Source organism: Cuculus canorus, chromosome 4 (genome assembly GCF_017976375.1).
Source record: "Cuculus canorus isolate bCucCan1 chromosome 4, bCucCan1.pri, whole genome shotgun sequence".
Taxonomy (NCBI): Eukaryota; Metazoa; Chordata; class Aves; order Cuculiformes; family Cuculidae; genus Cuculus; species Cuculus canorus.
Genome location: NC_071404.1, coordinates 46,795,797 through 46,809,665, shown reverse-complemented (window position 1 = coordinate 46,809,665; position 13,869 = coordinate 46,795,797). Strand labels below are relative to the sequence as shown.

General features: G+C 41.0%; 1 protein-coding gene across 9 annotated transcripts in view; it reads left to right on the top strand.

Moving 5' to 3' along the window:
- Positions 1–13,869, top strand: part of TRIM2 (tripartite motif containing 2) — a 113,417-nt gene that overhangs the window by 38,660 nt on the left and 60,888 nt on the right. Inside the window, exon 1 of one of the 9 annotated variants that reach the window (XM_054065321.1) lies at positions 2,249–2,388. The exons of 7 other annotated variants lie outside the window; for them this stretch is intronic. The gene's annotated coding sequence lies outside the window, so the exon portion shown is untranslated. Of the gene's footprint in view, positions 1–2,248; positions 2,389–13,576; positions 13,782–13,869 lie in introns of those variants that run through there. One more of the 9 variants, XM_054065322.1, reaches the window with a different exon arrangement.

The window sequence follows — 13,869 nt, the reverse complement described above, 5'->3', positions numbered from 1 at the left end:
AATAGATAACTTAATTTGGTGAAGCAGGACATTCTCTGCATAGAGGACAAGGTAAAAAAAGAGAGCTTTGTAGAAAGAGAGGAGGCTGAAAAGACGGGCCTTGTGATGAAGTGAGCTGTGGGGGCAGATCAATAAGAAAGGAAAAACTCTGTAAAGACCTTGAAGGTCAGGAGAAGAAAGCATAGCTTTCACGGGGATATAGGCAACGTGGCTGGGTTGTAGAAGAAAAGATGAGCTCAGTGGCTGAATTTTCTGTGGAGAACAATGTAGGTGCATTGCGAATAAGATTCAGCATCAGTAATCAAAATAATTAAAGTAATCAAATACTATGACTACATGGTGGATCTGTGCAAAGATTTACATGTTAAAAATACTAGGAGAGGGGAACTCTGGTAATGTTATGTTGTTCATGTGCATAGCACAGTGTTAACTAAGCAGGCAATCAGGATAAAAGTGTAAGTAGTGTAGGTTATATACTTGGGTGACAGCTGATGGAGCTGTGTGATTGCACCAAAATCTTACATACCGTTGAAGAATGTGCCTAGTATGTCTCACTGTGAAGAAAAACTTGTAAACGGGATCCCAGCACATTGTGATGCAGCGATATGTGCCAGAATTCTCACGCAGCCTGTCAGCAGAAAGCTGCGATATCCCTGCCCATCTGAATGAGGTGCTAACTTCAGCATCTGCTGCTGCACAGGGATGAGCTCCTTTACCAAACCAGAGGGGGAGGGAATCGATTTATGGCAAGACTACGCAAGTACAGTAATGAATGTAGTGTGACTGGACTGCTTCAATTTGCCCCCGGAAAAGGATCTTAAAATCAGGAGCAGTCAAGGCATCGAATGTGGTATGCCTAAGACACAGGGTAAAATGTGGGACCAGAGAAAAGCAGAAAGCTGAAAACCAGAACTGTGTACTTGTAAATCATTGACATAAAAGCACAGGAACTTGCACAAGAAAGTAGTAAAAGCTGGATAGAATATTATAAGAAGAAGTAGGGTGCCTTGGGAGCGTGAGAGAAGAGGAGGTAGATGCTGAGAGAAGATTTTAGTCAGAAAGACCAGAGAAAATCCAGTGAAAGCCAAAAAAAGATGGCATGTGCTTTAAGGACAATTTTAATTATTTCTAAAGCAGAAAAGAGCTCAAAGAAGCTGAGGCTGAAGTACAAAGCATTATATTTATGCAGGGAGTTATTATAAGAAACTTGACGAGACTGATTTTGGTGGCAGACGGGCCTCACAGCCAAACTGGAGGCATAAGAAAGTAGGACAGAGCTAGGATGAAATGGGATCAGCAGCTGTAATCAGGGTATTCAATTAACTAGGAACAATTCAATCCAAACAACAAAGGAGAGAGGAACTTGGGGAGACAAGTGGGATCATAGTTGGCTGAGGCAAGATCAGAAGGCGCTTAAATTTCAGGGAGTAGTCACCTCATGCAGTACTTCTGTCACTTTATTAAGATCATTAAATGGACAGAGAATTGTTTGCTTCTGTGATGCATTACCTTTCCTTGAAATGACATAGAGGGACTAATTGGGGGGGGGGGGGGGGAGAAGGGAATGTTGAAGAGACTCAACACGTGCACTTTTGACAGCAGTAATTTTCTGGACCAGATTGGTCGTCTTGCAGAACCTTGCTCTAAGGTACTTGTATTGTGACTGTGCTCTTTTGGGGAGATCAGGACCAAAAGAAAAAGCGGTTAAGATGAAGGTGAAGAGAAGCTCTCATAGGGGGATCAAAGAAGGTTGGGGGGTCAAGTCAAGAAGGTCAGGGTAAGAGATTTGTGACAAAGAACTGAGAAACCCCAGTGTCAGAAAACAAAATGTGTTAAGAAGGATAAGAATAAGAGAAAGGATGGAGAGAAGAAAAGCCAGTGACTTTGCAAGTGAATATGGGCAAAACTTAGTTCTCAGGTGTTTTCTTTGTTTTATTGACCTAAACGGAACAAGACACCAAGGATGCGTATGTGCTTTCTAAGAGTGTTTGAATGAATATGCAGCAAATGTGTGCTTTTCCTGGAATGATTTATTGGTTTTTTTCCTTCTGCTTTAAGGATTTTAATGCCTAGCAGCAAACTGTCAAGCACTAGCCTTTCCTAGTCTGTCCCTCTTGTTCCTCTGCTTAATAATGAAACACAATATCTTGAACACCCAGAATGCAAAGAAGCTAATCATTGGCTCGCATTGTGGCTGGCCGGGCAGGCCCGCCTCTTTGGCTTGTGCTGACAAGCTGTTTATGTTTGTGCAAGGCCACCCTTTAACGCAGCCGCCTGATGGCCACAATGGGACCAACTGTCTGAATGCTGCGGGGAGCTGAATCTTCTGATCAGAGGCACAGTGAATTTCAGCCTCTGATACTCCAGCGTGGACTCTATGGAACACTAGTAAGTAGCCTTCTGTCTCGTGTTTTTTCTCGTAAGACTAAGCATGTTTTAGCAAGGCAGGTAGGTGCTCTCATTCGGAGAGGCAGCTATTAGAGTATTTTCCTCTGTCTGAAGTAAAAGAGCAGCTACTTTGTATGCAGTGTCATGACCACAAGGACTACACTATTTCAATCTCAAACCAGACGTTCCTGAGAGGCAAAGGGGAAGGAGTTAATAGGTATACAACCCATTTAAACTTGCCAGGTTATTTTTTCAATATGACTTTAATTAATCTACATCTAGTTCTCATTTCTAGCTGCATTGCCAGTGTTTGATCATCCGGTTGTGTTTTAAACAGCAGCAGTTTTTGCAAAGTGATAAGTAGTGTTGTTTGGAAAAGTGTGAAAGGGCAAGAAATGTACTATAAAAATGTATGCTCCCCATACTGCTGATAGGTGCTGTCATATTCAAAGATATGCGCCTAGCTCTAGAAAAAGCAAAGTCATGGTCAGAGATTTCAGTCCTGTTTGCTGGCTGCTATTAAGAAATGTTCACAGCTGCACACAGGAAAAGACTGCAGAGATGGAATGAACTTGACTTTTTGTGTCTTTAATATGTTCAGAATTTTAAATAAAAATTATTCCATATTTGGACAGTATTATTCAACTTAATCCTGCATTGCAGATATTGATGGACTTTTCAGGCTTTCTCTTTTACCCTTTACACCAGCAAAAAAAAATGTCAGAGTGAGAGACCATGCAGAATCTCAGAACTAGTCTGCTCCTGAAGTTTTGGCAAGCCTGTGTCTAGATTTCATGTGGTAGCTGAGGAGCTCATCTTGAGATCTCACTTTATAAATGAAGAAAATAAAGATAGAACACACTAAATGACTGTGCCATGACCACAGAGCAAAGTAAGTGTTAGCACTCATCAATATTACTGAGGTTAGTGTACTATATTTTTTTTTTCTTCCCTTCATTTATTTTACAAAACCCTATCAGACAATGTAATTAGTAATTTCTAGGGATGACTGTACACACCTCATAGGGTTCAAATTGGTTAGGAGAAATGCCTCATGATGTGGCTGCTTATCCAAACTGCTCTGAGGTCAAAACTAGGTGGAAAGCCTCAAGCACAGTAAGTTCTAGCAATAATTTTAGTTCTTCCTTCTTTTGGCATGGTTGGAAATGTCTCATAGGGCACTATGACAGCAGCTCAATATTGCCAGGATGGTCCTTTCTCTAGGGTACTACTTCTTCAGCTCTCTCCTGAACCAGAAGTGCCAGGTAAAAAAAATTTGTCTCAGGCTTTTAAGTTCAAGATAGCAGGGGGAAAAGTAGAAACTCACTGCAAATAAGCATGTTCATTATGCCTCTTCTTACAAAAATCACAGGAGTCATTTTACTTTTGAAACTTTGCTAGCATTGAGTCGTGTCCAAAAAATATAAGCAAATTGTACCCAATAGAAGGATGCCCTGAGGGTTGTGCTCCCATCTCTGTCATGCTGCTTGTGTTTTGGGGCTGTGCAGAGCTTCTGCAGACATCCCTGATGCAGTCTGGAAACCTTTGGCTCAACTCTCCAACTCATCTATAATGCTTTTAAGGACTGCATCATTCAATGAGTCTTGAATTGCAGAGGGCCAGTCAAGCAATATTATCTGTGGGAAGCAGTAGCTAAGAGAGAGTTAGACAGAAACTTGCAAATAAAACTGGACAAATTACAGGCAGCTATTGTACTTAGTATATTTTAACTACATGGGTCTTCACGCTCACAGTTGTTCAGTTCCGAGACTGAGCCTCCTCTACAGCAATACACTACCTGGGTGGTAGTGAGTGTATTAAAGCTAATTACAGCAACAAACTGCTTCTCTGCCAGGCAATGAACACAAGCCAGTTGTTTTCAGTGGTACTCTCTATGTAGCAGATAGATGCTAAACCTTGACTAGTAAACATGAAAATGAAATTATTTTTTGTCTATAGATTAAGAAAGCAGAATCTCCATACTTAAGTAACAACGTGAGCCATGAGATGCACGTCAGGCGTAAATATACACCTAGTAGTCTTTCTGTGCTATCTCAGTACATAGTTAGGAATAATCAATAAGCTTATCACATTGTCTGTCTTGACTAAAGAAAGAACTCCCTTGTGCATCACGAGCTCAGCACAACATGGCTTGCTTTGTAGGGGTACCCTATGCCTGTTTGATTTACATCCGGGTAAACAGGCAGAAAATTAAAATTGATTTGTCTTCCTCCCAGAGATAATTTTCAAGATGTATTCACAGGGCTTGCTAAAACAGGGTGCTGAATCAACATCCTTCATGAAAGAACTGACTACTCTTACTCTGAACTGCATATGCTATAATTGTGCTTTCTGACTCTGAGATGGCAGGCAGTTTGTGAAAACAAAATTATTTACTAATGCTCATTAACTGAGCTTGTTGATAGCCTGGAAAGCAGATAAGCATATTGTCCTCAATCTACAAAACAGGGAAATTAAATCTTCAAGAAAGCTGGAAATGGAACTAAGATCTGCTTCCAAGGTCTGTGACTTGACTGCATTTAGTTTTCTTTCACAGGCTCTAAAGGTGCACCATATGCTGACTATGGGATCCCTTGCCAACGTTTTCCTCTGGCTGGGTCTGCAGGCATATTTGCCGTATAGCTATTGTTCTGTTATTCAGCAGTTAATGGTAGCTATTAGTTTGAGGTTGACTGAAACCCTGACTTCTCACCATGACCTCTTACCAGTACTTTCCAAATATACTTACAGTTACTAGATTACAAAGCCTGCAACATTGAATCTGACCTACTAGATTCCCCCTTCTTTGCCCTTGAGAATGTCAGGCCAGCTCCCAGAATGAATCTATCTCTCGGGAAAGAACAGCTCTCTAGGTTAATAAGAGTTTTGAGATAGTGGAGCTGTAATTCATTACACTGATGATTTGAATTCTTAGTGAAAGCAGAAGGCTTTAATGGTGCTTTTAATCTCAGGGTTTTGGCTTGTTAGCAGGTGCTCTGCTGATGTGTCCTATACGCTTTACACACATCAATTAAGGTTATGATAAGAGGCGGCCTGTGAGTGAAACACATGTGGCCCCCTCCCGTCAGCTGTTTGAGTCGAACCAGAAGATGGAACTACCAAGTAACAGGAAAAATTCTGAGGGCCTGAAACAAGCAGTGGCAGCCTTCTGTCAGATTTGGATAGACTATATTGTAAAATCACTCACCATCGATAAACAGGTTTCTGTGGTGATAAAGGATGAGATTTGCAAACAACCTCTCCTTGGATAAGTCATTCTCTTTCTTAAATCTGAACCCTCTGACTAATATCCTCTGTGCTAATACCCTCAACTTTTGTCCATACCTATGAAAGCTTTTAAAATCTTTCATTCTGGGTTTTTTTCCAGGTCCATTTTCCCAGGTATTAGATCTATTTCTAGGTCAGGGATGTTGTTGCCACTAAAGTGGAACTTACTGGTTTGTTCTAAAAAATAAAAAATAATAAACATGCAGACTTTTCTATTGAAAGAGAAAAAGCAGCAGGGTTGTAGTACTCGGATCTTATTCATACATCAACAGCAGAGAGTCCCCTTCTAATGTGTGCATTTTAATTCAGTGGTATTAGTCAGAGAAAGCACTGGACTTAGGAAAGAAAAGTATTGCAAGTCTGGTTATATGTGCAAAATTCACCCCAGAAGAACAGAGGAAGTTTCTCAACCAGGAATTTGCCACACGGCTGGTTCTGTAGGGTGGCCTGACAGAGATGTAATAGAAAACAGCTCAAGACAGAAAGAAAAGGGATCACTTCCTACCTTCCTTGCCAGTGGCAGAGAGTGAATTACAGCAGCTAAGTGGTTTTCAGGTCTATGCTGCCTTAAAATTGTGTATACTGGAGTCCACTGGTTTCTTTCCTGCCTGTCTGACCTGCCTGGCCTCCCCGTTGGCCAGCAATGCTGAAAGAAACAAGCGTCAGTGGCACATGGATACTTGCGCTGGCAGTGCTCCGTTCCGGTGCTGGGAAGATGTTTCCTTGGACTTCATAGGCAAGCCCCAAGCTTTCTTCTTACTGGAGTCACTGGCTTAAGGAACAGGCTCTCTGCATTGCTCTTTGCTTTGATGCTGCATAAAAGGCACAATCTTACCAACTATTTTCTTTCAGGGAATTGTACGGAATTGTCTCTAGATTTCCTCTCTTGGGCTCAGAAAGCAAACTATATCCCAGTAAGTGCTTAGGAGGCAGAAAATATTATAAATGTCTCTGCTCCTTCATCCATGATGGAGCTTTTAAATACTTTGGTTTCCTTTCTTCTTGCCTGTGTAGCTGGGCCAAAGGTCTAAGAAAGCAGCAATTTAAGCTGATAGCATAAAATGTCCCTAATTGAGTGGGTAACTTGCTGTGTTCTGTCCTGGTTACTGTTGTCCAAACAAATTATCACAGCTGTTGTTGGCCTTTCCCTCTTATGACTGCTGGTTCACAGCATGTGAAACTGAGAAGCATTGTACCTGTTAAGATTTAAGGACTCCACTGCAGTTTCCCTTGGGAAATTGAAGTATTCTGGGGCTTGCTTTCTTCCTGACATCTTCCTCCTTGTGGAGTGTCTTCAGTTGGCACTTTATCTACTGCTTCCTAAGGTATATCATAACCCTCAAATGTACCCTAGTTGTCAGATGTTAGTGTTTGTTATAGTAATATCCTGCTGCAGGTCTTACTCTGGCAAAACTCCCACTAAGAACAGTAGGGGGACTGGTTACTTAAGGACTGAGATGGGACTGTGAGACTTACAATCGTTATTTTTATATGTAGTTTAATTTCTGTTTCTGATTGGGATGCTTGCCTCTAGAGCAGTACCTTTTCTTTTCAATTAGTTTTTGAATGTGTAAGAGCGAGTTGATAGGTATTTGACGAGGTTAATATTAAATCCAGCACTGCAGTGGCTGCACTTTCAGCAGATTACAGTTGTCAGACATTGCTTTCATGAAACCATCTGCTTGAAGAAATCTGCCTCTTTCTTTCCATTTTCCCATCATTTGCTCCTGATATCCACTCTCCTCTATCACTTTGAAATCTATCCTGAACGGTCACATACACTTTGAGACCCAGAGCTACATCAGAACATTTCCTTGGTTCACAGTGGCTATGGAAAACGTTAAGCTGTCACACTCCAATACACAGATGGGAAAATGTGAGCGAAGGCTATTGTGGCTCTGACTGCAAAAAGAGGATATAGAATGGGAAGAGATGATCACATGGGTACAATGAGCAGGGGCAGCATTCTTGTATATGTGTACAGGCATGTAAATTAGGGTATTCAAAATAAAGATATCTTGTATTCTCACCTGCCCCCAAACCCTGCACAGCCTCAAGCCTCTCAGCATTTTACTCTGGCTTTGATGTCTCCTAGCTTGAGGCCCCTCATCCTTAGACACAGTCTTCAGCTCATGCCAGTGTAGAGCATCTAGTTCTTCCCTGTGGTACGTGCTCCCCTGCCTGACCCACACAGTTCACAGCCACTTCATCTTTCTGCCACAACTCCTTTCCTCCCATCCTAGAACTACTTTTATTTTCCAGGCCTCCCAGATGTCATCCTCCTGAAACTCTGTGCTCCATGCCATTTAGGATACTTGTTCTCCCTGTCCTGCAGTCCTTAGAAGCTTCCCCAGAACCCTTCACTCTTTGCCGTCTTCTCCTTCTACTCTCATTCTTCCTCGCTAGAGTCCAGTGTTTACAGTCTGAGAAGCAGGGGACTGTTCCTTCTCCTCTTGAGTGTCAAGTTATTCAGTGCAAAGGTCTCAACGTATCTTCTTGTTGTAATTGAAGGCAGGAAAATAGGACGGGTTCAGGATAAACCGGGCACATACTAGCCACTTTGTATGCCGTAAGAATGGATAGCTCCAGGCAAGGTCAGAGAATGGCTGCGCCAAGGAATAAATAAGCATGGTATATTTCTCAGGAAATGTAGCCCTTTCTATTTCTCTTGGCAAACAAAGTGTCCAGTGTTCACCACCTATCTTGTGAACCAACTTCAAGCCCAGAGCTGCTTTTAAATTGTTTGCTGTGATTCTTCATGTGCTCATTTCTTTGTGTTATTGGTCACATGGTAACATTTCTGATTCTTGGATGAATGATGTTTTCAAACAAAAAGAGGGATTTGAACGCATTACTTTTGGTTCAGAACTTTTCATGAATGCATCCATATGAGAATGTATTACATCAGTGTTTCCTGGATACTTGCTCTTGAAAGAAAGCTTACTTCAGTGATGAAAGTTTGTGAAAAAACAGTAATATCGGGACCTTATGATCTTATAAGAGCTAGGGTTGGTGGTTAATTTCTGAGAGCAGTAATCTATGATTCAGGGCAGTACAGAGCAGAAGCATGAGCCTGGCACAAACTGTGCGTGTGCCACTGTTTAAGTGTCATGGTTGCCACAGAAGTGCAACCTTGAAGTAAGATTGCAGTCAGGAGGAGTGTGAGGTTTCCTTACTGTTTCAGACTATATTTTCATGAGCAGCTTGAGCATTTGGCTCACAGTTTTCTTTCTTCCCCTGCTCCCATCCATAATGCCCCATGCCTGTCAGCTGTGGCACTGAGCAAACCCCTGTGAGCTAATTGACCTCACTTACCTTGCAGAAAATTGAAAATTGTGTTTAGTTATGGGTCAGTTTTCTGTCAGGCAATGAACTAAATCTGTTCACTGGGAGTCCAAGAAGCACTTCAGTGCAAGGTAAGATGTGGGAGTGTACAGCCACAGGGAAAAAGAGAACCATTGAAACCAGTCTAATGTTTGTATTTTGAAATAATGTTCTTCCAGTATTCAAGCTTCCCTGATGGAAACCACTGGGACATATGAATCTTGTGGGCTTGTTACAAAAAATCCAGAGAGATTACGAAGTATCCAGCCATTAACTCCTGTACTGTGGGGTTCAGGGTGGGAAAAAGGGACTACCGTTCCAGCTCCCCTAGAAGGGAAAAGGCTGCATGTGCCTCTGTCACCAAAATGCTCAGAAGGAGATCATGTGCCCCAGGCAAGCCCAGATCCCTGCAGTCACAGATATTAGTGAGAGTCGATGGGAAAAAGTGGCTTAGTGCTATGCTTATTCTCCCTTTTTTTCCTGGGGACAGCCAGGGGCTACTGCAGGATGTAGTGAAAACAGCAACAACCATAGGGCTTCTCCAGCTGTGACATCAAGGTTATAATGCATTATTTTTCTGTTTGAGCTGTGTTTACTTTCTGTGGAAAAGAAGCGATGCATTATAAAGCAAAATATGTACACTATAAAGCAAAATACCAAAAGCACTGAAACAGCCTGATGTTCGTCTAACACTGGGAACAGGCTGCAAAGAATATCACACCGTATTATCTCTTTGGAAGTTCAACTGACAATTATCTGCCTTTCTGGAGCGGGACAGAGTTTTGCTAAACTCAAGCCACTGGGCATCAAGCTGAAGTACTAGAATAAAGTATGTAGTAAGTGAGGCCAGACCAGCTGAATACAAGTTCAGCATATGAACCCAGACCCAAGGAATTCCATGCAGAGGTTTTAAATTGCAAGCAGTAAAATTATTTATAATATTTAAATATGTGTTATTCTTATTGCTAAAATCTACTTTACTTTATTTCACCAGCAGTAAGTGAACTAAAGCTTCTCCTTGAACTCCTCCAAGGGAACATTTTTCTCAGTTTATCAGCCTTGTGATTTTTCAGTCTGTACAAAGCCTGCCAGCTTGCTTGCATCAGAAGATTCATCTAGGGCTTAAATTATAGCTAACTAGAAATCTGCATAAATATATTTAAAATCCTGCATCAAATAGTCTACTGCTAAAATGAAAGTTGAACATGTAGCTGCGGTGCATTCCTGGTTTGTTAATCTGCCATCCTATGTTTCTATCATTCAGGCAATTTCACAGATTAAAATTAGATGGCAAGATGCATCCTCTGCTAAAGCCAGACCTTTCACTTTTCACCTTTCACTTTCTCAGTATTTAAACTGCAAAAGAACAGGATGGAAAACAAATTGCTTTCATCTATACCTTTGCAATTCAGCAATCCAAATATAATCACACTAGACTAGATGGGAGCAGAATCCAGGCCAAAAGAGATACATATTCTGCCATCTACCGTGCATCACAACCTGTCCATCACTGGCTGTGGAGGAGCACTTTTTCCTTTCTTTAATGAATATACAATGAGGTTTAAAAAACCTTTTCAAGAATCTATGAACACAGTTGCATATAATCAGTATAATTAATATTTAAACTGCATCCTGCTCCACACTTGTCCAACTAACATCACTAACATAATTGATGTTGGTGAAAAATCAGGGTTGTTTTCTATTTACATGGAAAATAGCAGGGTTGGTTTGTAGCTGGCATTTGAAAACATTCTAAATGGAAGCTGCCATTTTTCTGAGAAGACAAATTGCCACTAGTAGGTTGTTTTCCCTGTCTGATATGTTCTTTGTTGCAGTCTTTCCTGTGTGAAGCTTTCTATGGTAAATTTTTTCTCACCATTAAAACTGGTGTCTCCCATCTCTGTTTATCCAGAAAACTAACATACTCGTGCTAGACAGGAGCACGGTTCTTGACTGCTTCAAAGTTCATGGAGATAGAGTGAGAGAAAGTGGGCATCAAAAGATGCCTTAGTAATATCCAGGCAACAATGAGGGAACACACAGCTAGCCTGCCTGGAAGCAGGAGCTATCAGTAGGTTGCTGGCATCCTACATGGGTGATAAGAAAGGGGAAATGAAGAATGGAAAATAATGGAGAAAAAGATGGTGAATCAGAATGATAAGCACAGCTTGCAAAGTGAAAAGTCATTTAAAATCAGTCTTCTGTTTTTGAATCTTGAATTTTCTTGAAGTTATGCAGAGTTGTTATTTGTGAAAGCAGCCTTTGATGTAAATGGGCTGGTTTTTTTTGAGAGAATATATATTGGAGAGCACCTGAGAGATCAGTGTAAATTAATGCATTTGCTCCTTGGGGACCATCAGTCAGCAGGAGCATCATAAACTTAAAGTTGTTATTTCCACCTACTCTCCACTTTAACACCATGTCTAGCCATAAAGAGTTCTTATTCCAAAGATAACAGTAATTGAGTTTCTTCTGTACTGTGACAGTACAGCAGGAAAGAGCCTACATGTTCAGAAAACCACACAAGGGCTAATCTACTATACCCTATGAAATAATTTCTGGCCCCAAACCTGGAGTTTTGCTCTACTGGGATCAAGTCATTTGATTTAATAGAAAATATCAGTCTTGATAAAAGCCAGATCTAGTTAGTTTTACTAAGTGGGAGAAAAACAACTCAGCTGTTAACAAACCTTGTTTACTGCTGTTTCAAATACTATTATTTGTTTCAGCTGATTCTTGTGTCTTTCAAGTGCTTTGCTGCTTACTACCTTGATGGGAGAACAGAATGGAAGAGAGGAAAAATGCTAGAATGCAGGCCAAAGATGCACAACTCTGGTAGCACCTGAGCAGTAGCTCACATAAAATCCGTTTTCATGTACCTCTTTTTTGTGTGGGGTGCTCTAGTGTCTAATAATAAAATTGAATTCATGTATAGCTGTTCACATTGGATCATGGATTATATTTCACTCATCTGTAGGGCTGCCTGTTTTCACAAAAGCTGTAGGAATATAGTGCCTTTGACATCTCTAACGTTCCATCTGATGTGACTGAAATTATTCAGTGGGATTGGAAGGAATTGTGACAGCACAGGCAAAAATGCCTGCAAAGAAAATTTGTTCATTATTTTCTCTTTTGCTTCTGTTGATTAGAGCATCTTGTGGGTTTTTTTGTGGTTTTTTTTTTTTTTAATAATTCAACTGATTTTGACATTAACAATCCAGTCATATCAATCAAGGTATTCAGTTACAAGATGAGTAGACAATCAGTGCAATCCTAATTGTGCAAAGATAAAAAAACCTAAACAAGTGACAAGGCTCAGGACTCTTAGGCAGAGTGTTTACAATGGTGTTTTTACTTTGTTAATGACTCACTGTACTGAGTCACCCATGTAGTGAAAGCTGCCTTGTTATAGGGATTCGCACTGTTCAAATAGAGTAAGATTATTCCCAGGAGAAAAGCTTGCAAAAGTCCTCTGGCAAAATTAAAGACTAAATAAAGCCTGATATTTTAAATTAAAAGAACATGCAGATAAAAACAACTTTACTTTTAAACAATGACAAAACTTTTTATCCACTATAGAATTGGTTCCCCAGGTTTTTATTTGGAAAAAATCTTCTTCAGTACTGACTCAAAGGTCTTGAAGTATCAAAAAATATAGGTGATCCCTCAAGCCTCTGGTATCCGCATTTACTCAGGACAGCAGACATTTAAATAGCTGAAAACTGGGACTGAAAGTGACTTAGGAGCTTCAAGTCATGGACTTTGTTGGAGTGTTTTCCAAATGTTGCTTGGGATAGTTTTGATAAAATATTCATTCTTTTAATTAATGGATCGGATCACCCTATAGGTTCTCTATCAGGCAGCTGTCTGCTGACTCTGAGAATTCCCTTATTAGAGAAAAAAACCCACCAAACCAACCCCAAACCTCCCAACACAATAGATTTGCTTCCCACCTGAAAGCATTTAAAGGATGTAAGTGGATCAGCATTCACTCCCCTCTTTATAAAAACCAGGTTGTTCCAAATGACTTGCTAAACTGCTGACCTATTTCAAGTAATGCACTGGGATTTTTTTCCCTTGCTTCCAGAGAGGCAGCTTGTGCTGGGAGGGAGGGCTGCAAGGTTGGTTTGTTTCTAGTGGGGTGGAGGGATGGTGGTGTTCTGGGGGGTCCGGGCTGCCACCTTCCCTGAAGGGTGTGCGGTGCTCTCGGCTGCTGGGCACTGCCCAAGGGAGCAGTCAGTCATCTCTAGGCAGGAGACCATCCTGCGTGGGGCTGGATGTTTATTTGCAAAGCCATTCTACCTCAGGTTACTTGTAAGGCTGATGCTTGGGGAGTTCTCCTAAAACTGGACTGTATTTATCCCCTGATTTGCCTGTAATTTAGAGATTATGAAAACCAGACGGATGACTCTGTGCTCTGCAAGTTAGTATAGGGATGGAAGCTTCTGATATAAGAGCAGCTTTTACAGAAAACACTGAGTTAAGAAGATTCAGGCTCAAGCTAGATTGCTTCTTCCCTCCCCCCACTTTTGTCTATTTTTACTGCATCATTGGTATGTGTCCAAGGAAAGTCGGCCATATCATTTGGAAGTACAAGGGGATAAACTTTTCACTGTCGGATCTCTTCAGGCTGAGAGACTCCAGAGTAAATGAACTGGGAGAGAGAGAATTAAAAGGAGAGATTTCTTTAGGCAAACTTTTTCGGTTATCTGCTCCGCGAACAGCAGTGTAGAATAACGAAGAAAGTGCAGCAGCCCTTTTCCACTGTCTTTCTAAAGAATGTAAGTTACCTTTTCAGATTTGCCTCTAACCGTCCGTGTGCTTTTTCTGCTTTTGAGCATTTGATGAGAGCAGTTTTTTTTTTACAGC